At 42.6% G+C, this 24,359-nt stretch overlaps 1 protein-coding gene across 33 annotated transcripts in view; it reads right to left on the bottom strand.

Moving 5' to 3' along the window:
* Positions 1-24,359, bottom strand: part of ATXN1 (ataxin 1) — a 312,015-nt gene that overhangs the window by 29,462 nt on the left and 258,194 nt on the right. The window lies entirely within an intron of this gene.

Here is a 24,359-nt window from a genome sequence, read left to right as displayed (position 1 = left end):
TCTGACACCAGAAGTAGCTACACAGTTTTAAAGCAGGCTATCAGAAGAAGGTCAGGAACATAAAGGAGCAGGAGAAGAAAACCAGCCTGGGAACACTGAGAATTTTATCCCAAATGATTCAAACTTCAGCAGAAGTTGTAGTTTGGTCTAGATAAATAAAAGGGATGTGGTTTGAGCAATTCTGGTTCTTTATATGAATAATTTCACTGCTCCCTCTGAAATAATCATTAGAAGAGTGTGAGGTTTCATGATTCAAGATAGGAGAATGAGAAGGCAGTATTTCAGCACTGTGAAATGAGGCTTGCGTGTCTAACCACACTACCAGCTCAGAGTTCACTTCTCACAAGTGCCAAGTATATTTTCCATTCCATACTTCTGCAAGCCCTAGTTCTGTCTGTTGTCATCACTCATGGGGATTTACCTAATCCCTGAAACGGCAAAAAAACATCATCTTTTTTGCTGGAGAAACAGAATCATGTCTCAAGAACACTGAAAAATTCAAATTGTCTGTATCATTTATTGTAGCTCCATTCATCCACCCTGTGTTGACAGTATTAATACAAATGAAGCCCTTAACAAAATGCTGAACTGCAGTCCAGTGTATTAGTGGTATTTCTTAGAGATTTCCACTCACTTTTGCTGTTTCTCTGCTCACATTCCTCACACTTCAGCATACTCAAGCAGCTGCCTGTTTATGCAAAGCCTGAAAGAGAAATGTTGATTCCCTTCTTCATCAAAGCTGGTGACTTTAGTTCTATCCACTGGTTTGAACTAGAAAGTAGGACAAAGGCAATCAAAAGTTAGTGGTTCATTTGTAGTCTATTATCTTGCACCTCAGCTACAAAGGGAGACTCCACAACTTTCTAAGCACAGAAATTCATCTTTCCAAAGTTTTACTTTAAACACTAGTGAACCACTATGCTGACCTTTAAAATCCATGATATCACATTATATATAGCTGGTACAACTTGCTGTACAGCTCTGTTCATACACAAATAAATGACGGTGGAGTTACAGATTTTTTTGGCACTCCTTGGACCCATGCTAGCAAATCCAGCTCAGAACTGTGTGTCCTCTACTGACAGAGCTCTCCTACCAACTACAGCCTTTTGCACAGGGCCCAGCAGACCCGTGTTAGCCCTTTTGTGGTGACAGACACGTCCCACCGAGGTTTGCCAAGGAGCTTCAATGGGTACTACCTACAGGGCTCTGAAGTGCTACCCCCTGCCTGGGGGCTAAGGCAATACCCACTATAAAAACTTCTTCTCTATCCAAGGACACCTCGCTAATGACCAGATTTCAGTTTCCACATCAGTTAAGGAGCTCTCAGAAGCACTCCAACTAAATTAGGGGAAATAAAGAGATTCAGCCTGGGATCTGCGTGCTCAAAACCTTCATGCACTCTTCTTCAAGCCAGAATTTAAGTGCTGTTCTCCCAGAGAAGAAAATATTTAAAATAGGCTCAGATCCTCCCATTGCAAAGCAGAACCCAATGGGGAAGCTTTCTAGGGAGAGGACAGCTCCTGGGGGAGTCCCTTGCAAAACACTGCCTCATCTCACCAAGATGTTCACTCCAACCAGGACAAACACTGACATGACAGTCAGGCAGGTCTGATCATGGAGGCACCCTGTGCCTGGCTTGAGAGTTTCAGAAGCAATAGCTGCGTACAGATGTGATGCATCCCACTGCTCCACAACATCCCCTGCAGCCCCAACTGCGTTACACACCATTGCCATTCCTACAGCAAAAAGGAAATCTAATTTTTTCTTGGTTTTATTTATGCCTGTTTAGTTATGGACCAAATGATTCTCCAGCTTCTGATCTGTTTACCACTTTCTCTCTCTGCCTACTGTTTCTTCTGAATGTGTAATGATTTTACATCTGTTAATCTGGTTTGGTTTCTTTTTCATATGTGGTTAGTGACTTGCAGACTCCTTATGGTAAATATGAAGTAAAATGCTGTTTCTTCTGCCTTTTGTTCTTGTGCTTATGGATGAATTACATATTTTCTTAGAAACATGAAATAACTACTGCAGTGAGTGACAGATAATCACTTTGGTACAATGAACAAGATATAAAAATATGGAATGATCATGAGATCATACAATCAGGATGACTAAAACAACATTAATTGGTCAGAATTTGTTCAGCTCCTAAGGAGAAAAAAATCTTGACAACACTCTGCTGTAAGGTTAGTGAAACTAAAACCGAAATAAGGTACACAAGTCACTGTTGCCCTTTGGCTAAAATTAAGTAGGAACTAATGGTGTCTAATAAAAAAGTGAGGAATTTTTCAAGGAAAAATTACATTAGGAAATGTTTGTTTTCAAATCTGAATCTGTTGGAAACAAAAATGTTTGAATACATTTACAGTTGGAAAAAACTGCTGGAATTTCTTTATAAATATCTTCCCAGTAATATTAAAAATTTTAAAACCTATTTGTTGGTTCCAAAACTAAATGTTTTAAACATTTAATGAAGGTGTAATTAAAAAATGCTGCAACTACAACAGAAATTTAGTTTAAAATGAAGCCACCCTCTAGCTTGAATACAGGACTATAGGCTTTGCTGTATTGTTTTGTAAAATATTTCCACCTATTACCTGATTATCACTTTATCTCAGTTTTTAAAGTTTTCCTCCCGTTAGACCAAGAAATGTTTTTCTGAGATCGTGGAAATTCTCATGGGCTGAAATAGCATTTCCTCTTATCTCTGATTTCTAATTAGATTTAAATCTTTCCTAGCTGGGGCAAGACCCACCAAAGTATTTTGAAACATTGCCAGGTTGCATAACTATCTATATGTCTGTCTATCTATCTGTCTGAAAATTCACATTGTTGCTCTTGCCTGGCAAAAACCATGAGCTACACTGGAAAAGGAGTCTTTCTGTGACAGTATCATTCAGCTCACCTCCCAAAAGTTCAATTCTTCCTGCAAAAATCTTTCCTTTCAGTTCAAATTGCTGCCAAAACAGCACAGTATTCTCTCTGATGTACAGCCACGTTGAGCTAACAGCTACCACACTGGATTAATGAGAGGGAAAAGAAGAAAGAGAGGGAAGCCTGTCTGGTAAATTGGGGTTGAAGGAGCTGCAGCATCTCAGAAGCTGGTCCGTTCCGTTCAGTGGGGAAGGAAGGAGGGAGATGTCTCTTACACATGTGTTGCCTCAGCTGCTGTGGAAAGCTGACTGCATGACTAACACAAGGGGCACCACAGAATGAGTTTATGATAATCTCTAAATAATAATCTTATAATAGTGGGGGATAATAATCTCCCATGGGCTGCATTGCTACAACTCTATCACCGAAACCTTGTGCGATTCCAGTTCACTAGTGGGCTGCCGGCAAAGATGGGAATATTCTTGTTACACCTATCCACTGAAAGTGGATGGTGAAAGTGTTGGAAGACTCTCAAAAATTAGATTTTAGCAGGTAATTTTGTTAGCTATGATTTGTACAGCTGAAACCACTCCAATGAGGAGCTGCAAAGGTGGGGGTAACATAACTGTGTTGTCTGCACCATTCAGGTCAAGGCCTTGCCCAGGACCCCTGCAGAGCCCCATGGCAGCTGCTACCCCAAGTGTGAGAGCTCAAGGGGAGCAAAGCACTCTGAAAACACTGCAAGCCACAGCACAGCCACACTGTACCAGCACATAATGGCTCTTCCATGCAGTTGCTCTGCCTACATCCATCAAAACTCCACACGTGTCACAGATAAATTACCAGCTGACAGAAAACCAGCAAAAAACCACCTGCATACCACCTACAGCACAGACCTAATGCTCCAGTTAGACTAGGTGCCTCCTCATACAGCTTACTTCATTTAGGCAAGTATTTCCAGTGGAACATGCAGACAAATCAGCCCTGGGATCACCAGCAGCAGCTGCTGCTTTCTGCATGCAAAGTGTTGAGCAGATCAACAGAAATGAGCTGCTGCTCCCATCAGAATCTCAAAGATGTGGATGACAACGCTGGTTAATTAAAAGACACAGGATCAGACTGGAGGAAAATTGTTGCTCAGCAGCTTAGACTGAAAATCAAGCTGGTCTGACAAGAAATAGGAGCTTTACCAATTTTCAGTCTGTGGTCAAGTAGTTTTTCTACGGCTCTGGTGTAAAATTATTTCCCCCCACACACTGTTCTTTTCTGAACTACTGTTATAGCATTTTTCTTCATGCTCCTCATCTTAGCATTTCTGTCATTCTTGCTTTCTCTTAAATGTTAGTTTCTGTCCTTGCTTCAATATCAGTTAAAATGCCACTATCACTAACAGCATGAGACTGAGTCAGAACTGAGACTGCGCACTCATTCACTTTTAACTCTAGGAAAGAATTACTAAAAGCCAAAAAAAGTACTGTGAATTACATGCCCTCTCACTGATGCCCAGAACAGAAGGACTGCACTAGTACAGTATGTGTACAATCGCTATGAAGTGTTTATTGTGTCACACTCTTAATAAAGATTTTTCACTCTGTCCTGTCTTTTCCCACCCCCCAACTTTAAGGCTAAAGAAAAAACACAGAGAGTGTTGGCAGACTGATATGGGCATTAAATCATATTTCAGCATGTTCTTAAGGATGAGTTTTTTCTCATCATTCCCATTTTAACAACATAAAGCAGTGGTGAAGAAGCCTTCCTGAGGGGGCTTTCTCGTACCCTTGCCAGGGGGGCGGGAGGGATTTATTCTGTTCACATTCACTGCAAAGAAGCCACATTTCACAGGCAGGTCAGTACAAAATTTCTGTAAAACCTCAAACTACTGATCTCAAACAAGTGTTAAACAATCTTAAACATGCATGTGAATTGCCATTTGGTTTGGATTTAATGTCACACATTGTAATCTTTAAAAAGAAGAGCTGATGCAGGACAACCTCTCTGTTTTCTTCACTTCCTACCTGCAGAATGTGGCCTGAAGACATTGGACACAGAGAAGGTAACACAGTCAGGATCATTCTGACTGTGTGGTATCCACATTCAGGATAATAAAACGAATAGAACAGTTTTTCATAGTTATTACCTGAAGTTTTGCTTCTTTACTTCTTTAGAATTTGTTTATGACTATGGGAACAAGATCAGTCCTTCCTTGTATTAGAAATTTATTAAGAAGCCAAATCACAATTAAATGAGCAGATACAAACTCCCTCCATAAGCATGGGTTATATTCATGCAGTGGCAGTACTTGCAAAACATGTAAGACGAAGCCTGTCCTGTGCCATCATAAAGAAAAATCCAATGAAGATGAAGAGTCTTTAAAAATCAGTTACAGGAGATTATCTAATTACCATTATATTTAAAAGTACATGGCTTTAATAATTTTCTGTTATCATCAAACTACTAGCATTAAAAGAAAATGGGAAATTGGCTCTAATGCCAATTGATAATGCGAAGGACAGGTTCTGCCCTCTGGGTCTTTGGTTTGGAGCCAGCTCAGGTTGAAAGTGAAAGTCATTCCTGCTGGGTACCTCTCTGAAGTGAGCTGGTGTTCTGAGGCTTGGTCCAGTTCCACATACATAGAACAAAACCCATCACCACAACAACTGGCTGTGCTGGAGATGGAAATTCTTGAAAACATCCTGTCTCTGCCTTTTTGTTAGTATGCAAATAGATCCTAGCCTGGAACAAGGATATTTATACAGGAATATTTATGCCAAAGTAAATCTCACCAACAGTAACTGTATGAAACTTGCGTGCATTTTATATCGCTTTAAAACTAGAACGATTTGCCTTGCAGTAACAGGGTTGTTTTTACCCCTGTGCAACCCCGTTACTTTGGCGAGGGGCAGCAAACCCAGGGACCACAAGGTCTGCCAAGATTTCAGTAACACTGATGGCCGAATGTGCACCTCAGTGTTATTGCTGCTCATTTTTAAAACGCCTGAGCAAGGCTCAGTTTCAAGGTGCATCCTGGGTCAGGCTGAATCTAGAGGACCTACACTGGCTGAAGAGTTTACAGTAGGTTTGTGATGCCCAGAGGGTCACCTTAAATCCAGCTAAACAAGCAGTCAAATCCAGTTAAACTAACACAGGTGCAGGTCAATAAAAAGCTGAACAACTCTTCTTTTTTTGGAGGCTGGATACTGCAAAGTGTAAACCAACACCCTATCCCTCAGGACCGCTCCTTTCCTGGCAGAGGCTTCAGCACATTAACAGGGCAGCACAGCTTGCATTGTAGTTGCTGTGCCGGCTCCATGGATTAATGGAGACTTTGTCCTCTGGGGCTGTCAGCCCCAAACCTTTCAGGAGAAATGAAACCTCCGAGAGGAAAAAAAAAAAAAAGAAGAGAACCAGTAGTGGAATTACAAATAAGTGTCTTTCTGACTTTCAAATGAGACATGAAGCATCTTCATTTACAATTTAATAATTCAGTAAGCACTTTATTGGAAGAGACTATCTAATGGGTTAATTTGCAAATGTCATTTATCTTTACTCATTGGGGATGACTTTCTATAATTCACTCGAGGCTGCAACACTCATAGATTAATTCATCACCCTCTAACTTGAGAAGATAAAAGCCTAACAAGCTCTAACCTGCTACACAGACTATATTTAAGCAGTACAGGATAATGATAAATATCTCCCATAAAATGTGTTCTCTTCACACTTCCTGCAAAAACTGCTGAGCGAGCCAGCTGGCGAGATGGAGCCGACGGCCCTTGCTCACAGCCCCACCATCCACACGTGGTGAAACTGGAGTGCTCCCTTCCCCAGCATCGCCCTCATCCCCGGTTGTCCACTGGCCTCCAGAAGTGAGCACAACTTTCTCCCCTGCTGACGGTTTCTGTGGCCCTGTCCACACCCCAGCAGTGACTCTCCTCATGCCTGGCAGGCAGGCAGGCAGGAAAAAGCTGCTGGGGCCCACGTGTGCAGGTTGGTTTCCATTAAATGTGCCCCTCTTCCCAGGCCGGACTAAGCACTTTGCAGAACAAAATGAAGAGTGGGTGTCTCCCCAGCAGAGAGGAATGACTATTGTAGGCAGAGCGGGGAAGCAGGAACCGGGAAGAAGGCAGATCAAGCAGCAGCACAGGCCATTGCAGGGCCCGGATGCAAACTGAATCACTTCTCGCTTCCTTCTTTCGTGTACAAGTGGTGGATGCTGATAAGCATTCAGGGACCTCATGCTCTGACGCACTCCTGCGTCCCGAAGCCAGAGGAGGTCCAGGCCAGTCCGTGCATCGTCCCCTCCTGACCAGATGTTACTCCAGCGCTTTCCAGGACTGCTTTTAACATCACAAAGATTTAACTGCAGCCAAGTACAATGACCTCCAGCTGGAGCTGGCCTTCCTGCCCAGGGCCTGTAGCCTAAGTGACCTAAGCACAGCACCAGGATGTTAACCTAGCTCATCACCCCATGTGGGAACAATCTTGCATCTCCAAGCAATGCTGATACTCAGCATCCTTCCAACACCACCAAGTCCTCTCCTCATTTGCGTCATTGTGTTAAACACACACCGATCACTCGGTTTGGAGAACTGAGAGCAGAGCAAAGAGCCAGCCTTTCCAATGTGCTGAAGAGGAATCCTTGGCTACAACTGCATTTCCCAGCCATCAGACCCTGGACGTGTGCCACTGGGAACTGGAAGGGTAAACCACTGTGATTAAAAATTCTAGTTTCCTTCTAGAGACACACTTCCTCATCTATCTAATGCAAGAAAAGAAGCCATACTCCCAGCCACCTGGCCATTTTAATGGCCTGAACACATCCACCATAAGATTTTCAAAACAGCCCCTTAGAGTAAAGGTCATTTATTTTGTTGTGTTAAAAGCCCTGTAGGTCTTTACTAAGCCTGACTGTGTGGGAGCTGCAGAAGTTTCACTATCCTCTTCTAGGGATTTATCTTCTTCCAGGCCAGCCAAGATCAAAGTCTGATCTAGAAAAAAAAAGAACTCCCACTGGCCTTGCCGTGGGCCTCCATGCTTTAATGAAGTCCTGTCACCACAGCTGGCTGTGTACAATGCCTTCACATTTATGCTTTCCTCTCTCCCATGAGTTCGGATAGCATCAGCTTAGAAACAATACAATCAGATTAAACCAATTTAATCATTTCCTGCCAATTCTACCTACATTTTATTTAGACCATGTATTTGGATTCCCAAAGGTATTTCTTTTCAGATTATCATGATCTCACTGTAGTTACTGTAGTTACATACCATTGACCAACCACTTTTTTCCCAAAATGTCTTTGCAGAGGTGAATTCAGTTTTTCAGCAATGACAGAAACACGACTAAATACTTGCTGCACAGATAAGCCAGTAGCACAATTTTTTGGTCTAAATTTTAAATCACAAAGAGATGCAATAAGAAAGGAATGAAGGTATATGAATACATTCAATGAAGAAGAAATCCTTAGTACCGCTCATGTATCTATTTCCATTTTCTGATTTCAAATTACAAACTACTGAGACAAGGAACTTTTTTACCAATTCTACTAAGAGCTTTCTTTAAAGCTGAAAGGAGACGCAGGGTCACAAGTTTATGAACCCAGTGCATTTTCCCTGCAGCCTTATGTTGCATCAGTTTTGGTTTCCTTTTCTTGTTCTATCCATTCAGACCATAAGAATTTGGTGCAATGATCATACTTCACAACACCTCTAGCAAAACAAAGTGAACCCCCTTCTTGGTCACTTCATTAAGTGCTCACACAACAATACCTCATTGGTTTCCCAGGCTGCTGGCAGTGGGTAACACCCGGTACCTCACAGAAAGGCAAAAACTCTGAAAGCAATAATAATAATGCAACTAGGCACCCATAAACAGTGTAGAGCAACAGAAAAACAGACTTCATTGACCTCTACAGTTTCTACTCCTGACTGCTGAGTTGCATTGCTTTCATGAGTGGCAGCTGCTCCAGCACCACTTAAGATCCGAGCATGATCACAATGGGGCTGCAGTGTGTAACGTACACACAACTCCTGCTGAGGGGAAGGCACTTATTCCTGCTTATAACCTTTTTTTTTACATCTGTCATTTCTGTGGAATCATTTGCCTTATGCTACTGAACACATTGCACTTGGGAGTGGTGAGACAGAGACCCAAGTTCAAACCCTTTTTCCAGTTCTTCCTGATTTGCAGTGAAGAGCAGACACACAGACACACTGGGACACTGACCAGAAGCTGCAGTCGGTCACCTTCCATAACTAAGCTCCCGTTCTCCCTCCTCCTCCTCCCAGCTTTGTGGGATTTGGAAACATGTATGAAATCCTGCCCCCAGAGGAAGGAAAGGTAAAACCTCTGTTAAATTTGTCAAGTTCAGGATTTTATCACGTGCCAACTGGCTATCTCCACCAATATTTCTTTGTGAATGGAAGTCATCTGATGACACCCTGGGAGGTTTTACCCCCAGAAAAAGCTTTTCTTACACAGCATCAAGACATTACCAGCTGCCAGGCCACAAATATGGAGAATGTAATACTTCTACATATAAACTACACCTCTGTATCTTATGATCAGGATGCCACAAATGTTGGTCCTAGGAATAATATAACAGATGGAAATCCACTGTCCAAAAGAAAACTGTATGGAATATGTTATCTTACAGAGAGTAACTTCAACTTATGTGTGGGAAACAACTGTATGAGGAAGAAAGTCTGTGTGTTAATAGCACAAGCAGGGGACAGTAACTTCTGTGCATCTTTAAAACTGTTCAAAACATGGTTATATCCGTGTTTCACAGCACTGGTTATGTTTGTTCCCTATATATGGCATAATTTACCACTACTTAATCTTTGGTGGAAAAGTAAACAAAACCTTGCACAGCCACACCACCTCTTAAACTGCTCCACCCTGTCTTTTAAAAAAATTATTATTTCTTTTTTTAACAACCCTAAGCAAAACTCAAAGGAATTTTTCTAGGGGAGTTTGTCAGGAGTTGGGTAGATTCATATGATAAAAATGCAGTTGTCCTCAAAACTTGTATAAACAAATCTATAAAAGTAAATAGCAGCCCTTAGAAGTATAAACACGCAACTTTAATTTTTACATAGTTTCCTTATCTAGCAATGATTTTTTTTTTCCTTGGTAGATACCTTTGCCAGTGCCAAAACACAATATTTTTAATACAGATCCAGTCACTGGGTAGCTCTCTGCACAAAATCGTTGACCGAGTGACTTTAGCTCATTTGAGTAGCAAAGCCAGTGTTTCTCTAGGTATGGACCTAAATTGCAGTCGAGTGCCTATTAATGTGAAACCATGGAAAACCAGTCTGTTTAAAGTCCAACTACTGAGTACATTAAGTAACTTTGTTGGGAAGGCAGGCTTACATTCTCTGATGAACTGGACCACTGAGACTCCAGACATGGTTGCTGCTGTGCCAAGCCACAGCCTTCTGATGGTAGGGGGTGGGGCATGGCAAAAATAGCATTGAAACGGGCAGAGACTCTGAATCCAGTGCTTTGCAGTGAGCTCGCTCCAATGAACTTGTTAACCAATCTCTTGGACAACCAAGCAACTTAATGCAAGCAGCAGCCCAACTAAGGTACACTGCGCATTACTAGAGCAACAAAGTGACACACCTGTTTCCTGGGAAGCCTGAGAGGTTGCGACTGGTGCATGTTGCAACTTTGCTGGAAAGAGTACATTTTGGTTTTTGTTGGGATTTTTTTCTTTCTGGGGTTTTTTTTGTTTGTTTGTTTTGTCATTGTTGTCAGGTATTTTTTAAGTGAAGAAACATATGCAACAAATACTTATTTTCCTTAATTACTTCATATGATGCAGTCCTGTAGATTGGGTTTTCAGAGAAAACCAACCTTTCAAGAGAAAGGGCAGAACTGAACAAAAATGTTTACAGAACCTTGGTGTCTCTAAGGGATAGTTTTTGCTTTATTTTCTGGTATTTGCTATTGATTTTTATCTTGTCACGCATGTGTCCATTTTCCTTTAATTTAACCCCTGCACTTGAAATAATTTCTCCTGGGAAGGTATGACTCAGTCGTTAGACTGTGGACGCTCAAATCCTGTTTCCAACTCTCCATTTGCTCACAGGGCAACATGTGAGCGTATCTTTAAATCACAAGAAATCTATTCCAAATTTTAATGACTTAACCTCATTGTGCCCCAGCAGAGTAAGAACTCTTTTTATAATTTTCACTTCACAGATGGGAACAAATACTTTGAGTTCTTTAGGGGATGGTGCAAACTGGCACTGGCAGCAGGCTGCATTAAAAGGTCACACTGAAAACTGTTGTGCTGAGGAAAAGGCACGTATTCTTTTTGAAACACCACCAAAACAGGCTGAGGGGATAGGAAGGAATTGGGGTGTGGACAGCTGGAAGCTGCTACCATTTCAGTTACCAGCAGTGAATTTCAGTGATTACCCTCATCACTATTCTATTTAATGTTCTTGCAAGCCTTTCAGTGGCCTGGCATGACCCATCCAGGAAAGGAAAAAAAAAAAAATAGAACCACCACCAAACCAGAAAAAAAACAAAAAACATACCTTCATGCAAAGTAACAGAGTTAATTTTTATCCATCATCAAAAGTCATCTTTTAAAAGAAGTGTTCCCTTGCACATCATTCTGTGTCATTATTCAACGGACTTTAACAGGAAAACTAGGTATTTTAAACCCCTAAAACAATAATTTCTGATATTCTGTTTTCTCGTAATAATACTGATGATGATGTCACTGAAAACTCACTCAGTAGAAAACTCTAGCAGTTTCTGATTCAATCAATACTTTCAGGGCAGTGTTGTCTTTCAGATTCATTAGCAACAGATTTTACTCCTGAACCTTGTCCCCTGATGTTTTTGAAATTACCCCAATCGCATGGGTTATCTCTCCAGTCCTGGCAAATCATTCCAGCTTTGGTTTGTTTTAACGCTGCTTTTCCTTCATCTTCCACTTCAGGTTCACTGTCCTTATGTCACCCCAAAGAGCAACCAAAGGATGAAGAGGGATTCTTGGGGAGAACAGAGATAAAACAGGAGGATAAAGGCAAGAAACTATTTGTCTGCAATCCTGTTAGCGGGGAAAATACTTTACAAGGCTACCTTGTGGGGAACATGCCTTGCCCATAGCAAAAAAGCCTCCATGTAGCTGCTTTGTAAAATTCCAAAGTATAAAACACATCTTTGAAGCCAAATTAATGATCCACAGCACGTTGGAAATTCTTCTGACACTTCCGTAGACATAACGTTCTTTCACCCTTTTGACTTTCAGCTGAGCCTCAGGAACAGACCTGCTCAGATTGATAAAACTCGGAAATAGAAAACACCAGCAGGGATTGCCACAATGGAAAACACAATGAGGAATACAGGGCATATATTTGTGCCCACAGCTATCCTTTCAAAGTTACTCCAGGCTGAACATTTTGGGATATAAAGGATGTATTCTGTGCCCATTCTAATGGGCACACGAGTTAAGAATGGGAATGACAAAGAATGTAATTCTCTTTATCTGGTTTCTTAATTCTTTCTCTTGGGTTTACCTGGTTAATTTCCCTTTTGTTTAGCAGTAAAGTTTTCATTAGTATAATTCAGTCTGTGGAAAACAAAAAGACGATCTGCATTTATAAATTGCTAAACACTATCATCAAAACTTTCTGTAAGGCCCAGACTATTACCTTAAAACAATGGAATTTCTGTAGGTCAAATCTTGTCCCTCCTAGTAAAAATTAAAGAAAAACAAACAAACCAAACAAACAAACCAAACAAAACCAACCAAACAAAAAGGCTAAGAGAGACTGTTTAGGGACATGAGAGTTCTCAGCCCTTCAGGAGAAGCCCCTAATTACAAGTGAAATCATGAGTCTCTCAGGAAATGTATAGATCCTGGAGAAAACCTCCACTCCTTCAGCCTGTTGTCTGCCCTCCACTGACCATGCCTTTCCCTTTGTGCACCTCTGCAAGGACCAGGCTGTCGTTGATGGCACTGCCAATAGGTACACCATAAATTCCTGTGTGAAATTATCCAAAACTCTATGCATTAGTGGGTGGAATGTACCAAGCAACTTCCTCTCAGTTTCTTCACATCTTTCCTGGCCCAGTATGCTAAATAGACAGAGCTCCAAATATTGCTGTCTTGTAGGAAGATGTTGGCTGCATATCCTACTCCCTTTTCCATCTAGCCCCTTTCAAGTGCTCTGATGCCCTTAAGTGGTGAATCACATCCAGGAGGCATGTATGAGGCTCCTTCCCAGCTGATGTGTTTCAGAGAGAAATGGCTTTCCAGTTTACAGCTACTGCTAAGGTGCCCAGGTTAAACACATGGGACATTGCTTCTCTTCTTTTCTGCAAGGTCAGCCCACACCTCTCTAGGGACTCTGGACTGCTCTGCAAAAAGGGAATCCATGAAGGATCACATATGTGAAACCTGAATCTAAGAGCATCTGAGACCCAAAGGGTACTATGAGGCCCAAAAGCCACTGAAGGAGGACATGCAAACTGCTTAGATGTACTGAGGGTTTCTTTCAGTGCCTGTTTATATCAGGCAAAGTTTGGTTCATGTTGTTTCACATAATGCAGACAAGGGCAGCCTTTGTGCCCTTGAGTTACTTGTCTGGTAAGTGAGGAGCTGATCATTTTTAAACAATAGCAGAGGAACTTTAATTAAAATCCATTTCTAGCCTATAAAATGGGAGTGACTGCAACAGTGGCTTCAGACTTGCAGATCAGGCACCTGTGGGACAAAATATATTTATCAGTGCAGCACCTTGCAGGGGAGTGCTGTACATACCACAAGACAAATGCTGACCTCAGTTGCTAGGAGACTTTTCATTTACCTTATCACAAATGCCAGATTTAGACTAAAACAGGTGACAACCTCAGCTCCTTGATCTGCCCTCCTTCTTGGGCTGCACACATTAATCCAGTGAAAGGACTTGCCATGTCTGGATGTCTGGATAATTTCCCTCTGGTAGCCCCTTTTGGCCTAATAAAAACCATCCCCTCTCTCCTCAACACATGCTGGAGTCTGCAGAAAGCAGTAAAGCATCACTGCAGTGCTCTGTGACCCTGAGCAACCTCAACAGGTGTCTTGCTCTTGTGGAAAACACATGTTGCTCTGTCACTATTAATACACGGGAGTGTGAACGGCATATGCACGTTTGTTTGCGTGGGGAGCATAAATTACGGAGGTCCCAGGTTTGCAGTCATCAACTCTTGAAGCTACAGAGCTGTTTCTGGGGACAGCTGAGGTGCAGGACCACAGGCACTTGGGGTAAGTGAGGAGTGAAGCTCCGAGGGTCAGGCAGTCACAGGGAGTGTTCAAGGGCAGACCCAGCACATTGGGCAGCTGAAAGTCTCAATGCTCTGGTGATCAAGAGGGTTCACAGTTCAGGGAAGAAAATGAATTAATTGTGTTGCCTCCAGACTGCCTGGCTGAAGTCGTCCCTCTGTCGATCACCTCCCCCATCACCACAAGGACAAGATGCTCACTCCCCTCACTATTCAGTACAAGACAGGAACTGTTTATTGTTTCAGATTTAAGAATTCAAAATAGCAAGTCAAATTGATTTCCTGAGAACTGAGATGAAGAGAAGTACTGTCAAGCACTCCCTCTACTCATCATTGAGCGATGAGTAGCAAAGGCATATCTTGCAGAGCTAACAGTCGTGGGGTGACATGTCCCAACAACTGTATTTTTCCTCTGGATAGTTCTGGATCCACACATAGCAGAAAAATAAGGCCTATTTCTGTAGCAAGGAAAAAGCAGCACAGATTATGAACCCATGGAAAAAAATCAGGTTCATGCACAAGGCACAGAACCTTTCATCTTTTAACTTGACCATAGCTGTCACTTCCAAGCCATACTAAGTGGGAAAAGGGGAGAGATGATGGCTGTAAAATGCTCTATGCTCATTTATCTCAGGACTTCCCAGTTTAATGTACAGATAGAAGAGACTATGTTCCTGGAACCTTTCCCTCTTGGCTGGAAAATCTCTAGAAGGTGAAAAAGTCTTGGCTAAGCAGTGCAGAATGCAAATGGAAAACACGAGGCAAGCAGCACTGTTTTTTTCCCCTTGAATTCACATAGCTGTGCTACAAACCCGTCCCTGCTCTAAATTACTGATGCAAGAGAGAGATAACCAGACAACATACACATGCGCCCCACACACCAAGTGTTTGGGGACTAGAGAAAGCTGGCATTCTCTAAATTCATGGAGAAAACAATGATAAAGCAAACAAATATTTTTTTTTAATCCCAGTGCTGACAGCTAAAGGGATAGAAGACTAACTTTTTATTGCCCCAGAGGGGTCATGCCTGTGCATGATGGAACTGTGGCCATTAGCAACAGAGAATAGATGTAGGAAGTGTTACCACCCATGACATCCTTTGCAGCCACTGGGGAGTCCAGACCTCACACACGGATAACATTTTTTCCTGCAAAGTGCACTGGTGAAGAAAGCATTCCCACACCCCTGCTCATTGTTCCCCTTCCCTTTGCAAAGGGATAGTTCATAGTGCTTCAAGAAAACAAGGCAAAAATCAGCCTTGACCATAACCTCCCACCAGTGAGGCAGCGCAAATATCACTGGTCCTCATGCAAGGAGTCAGTGAAATTAGGTCTTTGTGCAGCTAACTGGTCCTTGGCTAATGAGACCACCTTCACACTCTCAGGACAGTACTTAATATCCCACCTCACCTTTTGTGTCCTCTAGCCAGGTCCCTTCCCCTTGGGCTCACATTGCTGATATGGTCAGTGAGTAATCTAAGGCTCACTGTGCCTGAAGTCCATGCAGAAGATCAGGGAAAATCTCTGCTGTCTTCTACTGCACCAGACTTCTTCCAGATTTGCCTCCCTCTCACCTGTTTCCTATCCAAAACTCACCTCCCAAAGCCCAGCAGAGAGCAAATCTATGGCTGTACCTACCCATCCTGCTGCATGGAGGTGCAATTGCCCAATGCTGTCCCTCTCACTGTGGCTGTACAGGCCAAGGCGGGCCTGGGAGGGCGCAGCTCAAGCTGCTCCTCACCTGAGGTGGCACAAAACCAATTTTTTATTTTCTAAAGCACAGATAACGATCAAGCAAAACCAAAAGGGAATTCAGCTTTTACAGGTCTTTGGAAAAATAACTATTAGAGCAAAGAAGGCAGGAACTTGATGTTGCTGGAGCAGGGCTCCCTGCTTCTCTACCAGCAGGCAGCCTGCCCTGCCTTCTCAGCCTGCTGCACAGAGGCAGTGTGGTCTACAAGCCCCAGAGTCACCGTTTGACCGTGTGTGGCATCCAGCAGCAGACTGATTCACAACCACATCTGTACCTGCTTCCCACAAGAAGATCCAGAATGTAATTTGCAGGGACAGCACAGGTCTTGGGACAGCTGCACAGCACTGCTTCCCTGCTCCATTTTCCTGATGCCCTCTGCCTATTGGCCTCTCTTCTTAGCCACCTTTAAGCAAAGGCAATGAAACAAAGCAAAGAATCCAGAAACACTTGGACCAGGATATAATCTTTAAGGGCACATTAATGGCATTGCAATGGAAAGAGGCAACAGCTGTGTCTTTCTCACCATTCAGCTCGCTACAGCTTACTCCCTGCTTTCGCACAATTGATTTGTTTGAAAGAAAATTTTATCACAAAAGCATTCATTCAATTCAACTATCCACAGAGGCCTCTGAAAACATGCATCACAGGTCCCATTCTCAGACTCATAATGATCAGCTCAGTCCCCTGCAGCCTCAAATCCCTAATTTAAAATGCACCTTTGGATCCCAGTACAGCATTACAGAGCTGACAAAGCAGCAATTAAAGAAAAAATATTTTAAAAGGTAGGAATGGTGAGGGAATAATGAGAGATAGAATTGTCAGAGCCTTGTGTTAACTAAGGACACCAGAGAAGTATGGCTGATCCAGCCTCCTCACCACTTAATGTGAATAAACAGCTTACGAGTGGGAGAGGCTGAAAGGGGAGCAGCCTCCTTCTCTGTCACGGGAGAGGGAATGTGATGATCACCAAGTGCCAAAAAAGCTCTTATTTGTGAAACCCATGAAGGGAAGGAGCCTGCTGCTCCTCCCCACAGCTTCCAAGCGGCGATTGTGAGCTCCTGGAGCACAGTGTCGCTCTTCGCACCATCACGTGGCAAGTCTCACACCATCTTCTCAACATAGAAACACAACCGGGTTAAAAGACAAAAGCTTTGTGAGTTGTCGCTGTTTCTTATGTACAATCAAAGTTCTTGTACTTCTGTTTTCAGAAAAACAGCCTTAAACCTAAATCAGTGCATCCAGCCTTTCCCAGAGCCACATGGACAGGCCTTCATACCCTCAGAAAACACATCACAGAATTCCCACACCACCGCAGAGCAGCTCCTCTCCCACAACCGGCATGGATGCACAGCGAAGTCTGAGCTCTCCTGGCACAGAGCTTCCCTCTGGCCACTGGCCAGCCATGCGCAGTCTGTGAGCAAGGGCTCCATAGCCTTGGATGTACAGCAAACCCCTGGAAGGAAGGGCTGACCGACCATACCCTTTACGCCGCTCACCTAATGGCTGGTGTCACTTAAATTAAAACACTGACCATTAAGTTTGGTCCCTGGCAGGCTGCAGAGATGCAAGGCAGAATTTTTCAGTTATCTGAGAAGCAAAATAAACAGCAGTCTTGCCCTCACACTCCTCTTGCCAACAAAGCCTAACCACGGAGCAGAAAGGACAAAACCCAAGCACAGAAGAAATATGACGGAGTGTAACGTTTTCCCTCCAGCATTCGAAGGGCTGGCTCTTCCCTTGCAGAAGTGCCACTGTCATCAAGCTCTCCATGGCACAAACACATGCACAGCCATGCATCTGCAATATAAAGGCCTGTACCTAACAGCTACAGGAAAGGACCACACTGCTGTCCCTAGAGGTTTCCCTAAAAAGACAGTTTTACAAAGACTGGACACCAGAAAATGGCTTTGCCAGTTCAGCAGAACAATTTCTATTGCCTAGCTTTCACAATCAGCTTTCTTCTCAGAGAAGTGCCTTGGAGAAGCCTCCAAACGACTCCTGAAGGATAGCTTTGAGGTAAACTTGCAGTGCTTCTCATGAAAACAAAGTGAAATTAAACATATGACAATAGTACAAATACCTTATGCTAAATGGCTCCCAAACAGAAAAATCCAAGCTTTCCCAAGAAGGGTTCAAGATTAGACTGGGCTCTAGATCTGAAGACTTTAATAGCTTCCCTCTGTGTTAGTGTGAGCATAGAGCTTCATGGTCACTCAGCTCAGCCCTCCCACCATGTTACTGGCCTGTGAATACAGCCCTCCTTTAGGCTGGCATCAACCGCCCCAGCTTCTGTAAACAAACTTATCGCCTGTTTAGAAGTAAAACAGAAGGGAAATGGGCCAGGAAATTATCCAATATGGTTCTGAATGAGGATTTCAAGTAGCAGAGACCTCAGGAGTCCTATAGTTACCACTGCTGGAAAACAATTCCCAGCTAACAAAGACATAAAAAGACTCACCCAAGTAGGAGAAGGTCTGCAAAGCCAAGGAACTAGAAGAAGCCATGAAAGAAAATACATTATTAAGGAAAACGAAAAAATCAAAGCAAGAACACCAAAGGAGGAAGAAATAAGTCTCCAGGATTAGCAGAGAAAAATACAGATTTAAGAAAGATCCATTATGTGAGTACAGCTTTATAAAAGCTTACAACACCGCGACTTTTAAAAATAGCTTTATTTCTATTGCCACAGTACCACCACAACCTGCATCAAATAAAGTTACAATTCGTCAAGGAGCTGAATGCTCTGCCTTTAATGGGATTTCATGGTGCTCAGTAACTTGCAGGATTAGGTCCCTACCACAAAGCACTAAATTGTCTAAGAAAACACACAAGAGGAAATGACAGTAAAACAAACCTGGAGAGTTACACTGTGCACAATCTTTTACATATAACTTAACTCTATCAGCTGTTACAGTAACAGATACATTCAATATCCCAAGCTGGAATTCTTATGTTGATGCCGGGTACTGAATGCTTTTAAAATGCACTATCTTCCTTAGCTGTTTCATGCTAGACTACAGCAAACAACCCAGCTTTCTACTGTGTGCTTTGGTGGGGGGGGGGGGAGTTACTCTTTTTTTCAGTGACTTACTGCTTGTGGAAGTCATTGATGACAACAGTTGGATTACTTCCTATCCCAAATCATCCCTTAGCAATCACCACCTTGCAAAGCCTGCACGTCCAAAGCACTGATTACTCAGTATTGCTCTGGGGCAATACTGTAAGGTTGCAGTTACATTCCTTGTTCCTTGGGCCACACTCACATTTAAATGTGTTGTTAAATCTGGGACTGTCATCTTTTTAAGAATAAATGCTTGTGACTGAGTGAGACAGGCTGTGGGATGACCACAGCAGGCTCCCATGGTCCTGCCTCTTCCAGGACACAAGGAGGGGAATGGCATGGCCCATGCCCCTGTGCAGCATCTCTTCATGGAGGCTGCAGCCATGAGGGGATGGCAGACACCGAGCTGTGCCAGGCAGCACAGATGAGCAAACCCAGGATGGATATTCATGAGGGACTCCACCCCTGAGTGAACAACAGAGGGTCTGAAGATAAGCACCCATGGGCACTGACATTTGACATACCTAGAAGTTTCAGGAGTTTCTTTTGGTGACTAGGGCAACGTTCTACATAATTTTTTGCAAGTAAAGCACACTGGCACTCCAGGAGCAGGGATATGCCATCAAGAACATTCTTATCCTCCCCTTTCTTTCAAGGGTCAGGTTAGAGAGGCAATTTACACAAAAGTAGCATCACACTTTTCTTAACTATAGTTTTCCATTGTGTCTTCAGGTTACATGGTAACAACATGATAACAGAGGCAGGGATTTATACTATAAATATTCACCTGGAGAAACAACTAAGTGTGCAGTTTGCACAAACCCAGGTGAAGAGATGCCAGCAGGTAAGAAAATGCCTACAGAACCATCACTCGGTGGTTGCTGCAAAAGGCGGTGAGGCTCTGGGTGTAGGTATTGCTGATGGCAGAGTGTAAGGGTGATAGGAACAGCCTCCCCTGCAAAACAAAACAACACAACAAAAAAACCCCAAAAAAAAACCCAAAAGAACAACAAAAAAGAGCTGCTTGCAAGAGAAAAGACAGTCACTTGCAGTAGAAGAAAAGACCCTGCAGGTTGCTTCCTGCTGCTGAGTAGCCTGCCCCATATTCAAGCAAAGCCTACAGTCCCATTAAGTGAGGACTGTGAAGCCAAGCTGAGTTTGAACTCACCGGCAGTAAGATTGTGCAAACAAGCACAACAGCCTGGTAGTCTTTCGTCTGAGAGTGTTTGTCAAGGATGACAATCCCTGCTCAAGGGACATGAGATCAGAACTGAAAAGGGTGCTTGTAGGTCAGGTTTAAACCTCCAGAGCCTGTGGGTGGGTGAACAAAGAAGGGGTGGGCACATATGTAAAAATAAGAGACCGCAAGACACCTGGTTTCTCAATATTGCTACTAGCCTATTCCTTCCAACACCATTAATAGCATGCCAGACTTCACAGAAACAAAAGCAAGCAGCCAGGCTCTTCCTCCCTCAAACAATAAAATAGAATAGTAAATCAGAGGCAAAGACTGATTCAATTAGCTCAAGATCTTTTTTGATAAAGATTACTCAAATAAGCCACATACGGAAGCTCTCCACATTTACAACATTTCTGCACCATTATTTGTAATAACATGACACCTCACTTTCCAGAAGGTGCCACACTGGATACTAATAGCACACTTATTATTAGATTTTCTGCATGGTTACATAAGCCTGCAAAAGGGGAAAAATGTAAATGATTCAAGAAGATATTCTTCTTGTGGTTCTCATGAAGTCTTTAGTATCTGAAGATTGAAGACAATCCCTCCTGGCAAGAAACAATCAATTTTTATGCTTCATTAAAAGAGTTCTTTTAGTACTTTTAACAAAATGCTCAAAGGCAAGTCAAGCAAAGAATATATATATATTTTAAATCTAAACATTCTGCGCTAAATTTTACTCTCAGATCTTCTGAACTCTTTTTTTAAAATTAAAATGAAGCTGTGCATGCAACTTTTTGTTTATTTTTTCCATGCAACCTAACTGTGATCTGAGGACATTTTACCCTGTCTAAACCCAAATGCACAAGTGTGCAAGAATTTCAAAAAAGGACATAATAAGGACAAAAAGCAGGGGAGGTACGAACTACCTCTGGGAACACTGAAGCAATAAGACTTTCACCATAATAGAAGGTAATAAATCAATATCAGCCCCACCAACTTACCCATGTCAATACTCTGGCAGTAGGTGCTCAAGAACCTGTCCACCTCAGTTCATGACCAAGAGCACTTCTGCTCTGTTATTCAGGAACGCACAGGTGATAGCAGTGATCTCTTACGTGCATGATGACTTGTACAATCCCCAGGGGACCTTTTCCTCGAAATCAGCATCAGTCCCAAAGTCCATCTCTGTACCCACTGGATCTAAGCCTGCTGGTCTCCCACTGGAAATACTGTCTAACATGACACACACCCAAAGGAATGGTGGGCTAAGCCATGCTATTAACCAAATTTATCTGGTATGACTTTACAGGTCCTTCAGCCACACCACAACACTACACAGAGCACCCTACAATGCAGCAGATGCAGGACGGGTTTACTACACACTACAACATCTGTCCTTACCTATCAATGGGCAGAATGCTAATTTAAGTGTCATGTTGTCTCATACTTCACCGCTGTGCAAATGGCACATAAATGCTGCTGTCACTGGTGCATAGGGTTTGCTCGCAGATAAGTGCAATAAATCTAACACAAGGTCAGAGGGCTGCCTGACAAGTAGCTGCAAGCAGAAGTCACTGTTCTTCTCTGTTTAAACATAAATGGTCTCTAGTAAACTTAATTTTTGGAGGACTCAGCGCTCTTGCCTTAATGCATATGGAGGAGTCCCCAGCCTGAGGCAAGCCTCTGGCAGGAGCAGGGAATGAGGTGGACATCACCCAGACAGGAGAAGGTTTTGCCATTGCACTGCCAGATCTAACGGCTCTCTAGATCATGAAGACAGCTCTGCAGTTATCTCACCTCGTTTCTGGCAAACATGGTACTCCCACAACTCATATGCAAAGACATACAGTGCCTTCTGAGATGCTCATTGAATTGCCCATGAGAGTGACATTTTAGGGTACTGTATTACTGTACCTTCCTCTACTGAAAAAAACCCAGGAATTAGGAAAGAAAAAATCAAGTACTGAGAAATTGCTACACCTTTACAGACAGAGTAAAATGTGGCAAGGGTATTTTAGATCCTCCATCCAGGTCCATCCACGGTACAGGAGGCCAAATTCAACCTAGTTTCCTTACCTAAACTACAGCTGGTAGTAGCCATTTTCTGTCTGTACACCCCTGATAAGATGACCCTGATAAGCAAGCCAGGATGCCAAAGGGTGCTTGTAAGAAGCAACCATTACATTTTGGAGAAGCAAAACCATGACACGAACTTGGGGGTTCTACCCTGTGATCTCTGTTTGCAAGAAACAAAATGATTTTGTGTACTGACAGTCCTCAAATTCCCTGATGAATTTTCATAACTCTGTGAATTCAGCATTTTAACAAAGGCCTTTTCTGTCCTGCAGTACTCCATGAAGGGCCTACAGGTAGCTTTGAACAAACATCAGAATACATCTGCATCCCTGCTCAGTTCATTGCCAAAAATATACTTTGTGTGACCATCTATTACTTAAGTTAGGCTTCTAAATCCATTTTTAGGAACCTGAAAAAATATTTGATTTTCAGATGTGCCAGGCAGCTGTATCTACTTGTTACTCATAGAGAGGATGCAGTTGTTCAGCACCTTTGAGTGCTGAACAACTTTATTTTGGTCGCTAACTTCAATCACCCGTAGAACAGCAGAGTCAAGTGAGATTTGAATCCTTTTCAGCGTCACGCTTTTTATCACAAGCAAGTGATAAAGCTGCCTGTATTAGCGAACACAAAACCAAGCAGCTTCTTGGAGCCACTTGTACCAGCAACATCCCACATTTAAGTAATTCCATTCAAGTGTAAATGAGGTGCATTGCAATTTCAGGATTATTTACTACATTTGTTTAGTACAATCACTTTGCAGGATGCCTTAAAGTGCTTTATTTGCAGAGCTGCAAAAATTGCCCCTAGGAATATGGATACAAGGTGTTGCATTTTATTTTTTTGGAAACACTGAAAAATCTGAATAGAACAACAAAAAAAAGCCACAGAAACACGTTTGGAAACCTGAAAGAACGGTATAATATTCTTTTGAAAATGCAGCTCTCAAACCAGAAGGAAAAATGCTTGCTTGTCCCTCATGCAAGTGGAAGCTACCTGTATTTATGGAGGTATAGAAAGCAAAACAAGACAAAAAAAGAGAGGACTAATCTGTAATGTCTTGACTAACTTAATATACCAAGATAGAATTTGTAAGCAGATTATTTTATTAATTATTTACAGTCTTGCCTGAAGAGGATGTAGCTTTTTGTGTGTGTCTGCACATTTGGATTTTTTATACATTTATAACTGCTGATGTGAAGAGTTTTGTTCTTTGCCTCAGAAGAAATGATCTGTTCTGCCTTCATTTACACTGATCTAACTCTAAAATCCAACAGTTATATTGCTGTAAAATTACTATTATCAAGGGGAAGAACATTCTAAAATTATCCCTTCAGCAGAGAGCACGAAGCCTGCAACTCTCAGTGCTTTCAACACCATTTTATCGGGACTGTGATCTCGGCACGGCTGGTAATGCAGGCAGCCGAAGCCATGAAAGGGAGCTTTGTGCCCAGCTACACACCAGGCCATGTAAGACTTCCAGCTTTTTGACTGCCCAACGGGGATGTTGCTCTTAGTAACACAGCAAGATTGATTAGGTACAATAAAAAAAAGCACATTTGGAAAGACAGCGGTGAAATAAAGTTCCTCCTCTATGAAAGCTGCTACAGTACATGCAAGCAAAAATTTGCCGAGTAGTCAAAAAAAAGCAAAATGCTCAAATATTTCAGATACTCAGCTAGTAAGGATATTCAGAGATTTGTTTATAATGGGAAAAATCTCAGCCCTGTCTGATGCAGAATGAATGCAGCATGATGTCTCTGGTGAAGCCCGCACAAACCTACAACTGTATCTCCAGCGTATCATCCCATGTAGGAACACCCAGCTACTCTCACTATAATTGTGACATTTGCCTTCAAGACCTTATTCTGACTTCTGCCAGTACTTTACTCCCATGGGTGTAGGCTGGCCAGCAGAAAGAGATCTTCCCTGGACAGATGCCCTCCTTCAGAAGGCTCTAGCAGACACATCCCAGAGAGGATGCCAGGAAGCAGAAATGATTGAAGTGAAGCAGCCTCCTCTCTGATAATACCTGTCTGATTTCTTCCGCTTTGGGGCTGTTTCAGGGGATCTAGGCTAAGAACACAGCTTTTTCCTAGGAAGACAAGTGTAGA

Source organism: Anomalospiza imberbis, chromosome 1, assembly GCF_031753505.1.
Source record: "Anomalospiza imberbis isolate Cuckoo-Finch-1a 21T00152 chromosome 1, ASM3175350v1, whole genome shotgun sequence".
Classification (NCBI taxonomy): domain Eukaryota; kingdom Metazoa; phylum Chordata; class Aves; order Passeriformes; family Viduidae; genus Anomalospiza; species Anomalospiza imberbis.
This window is presented reverse-complemented; position numbering and strand designations above follow the sequence as displayed.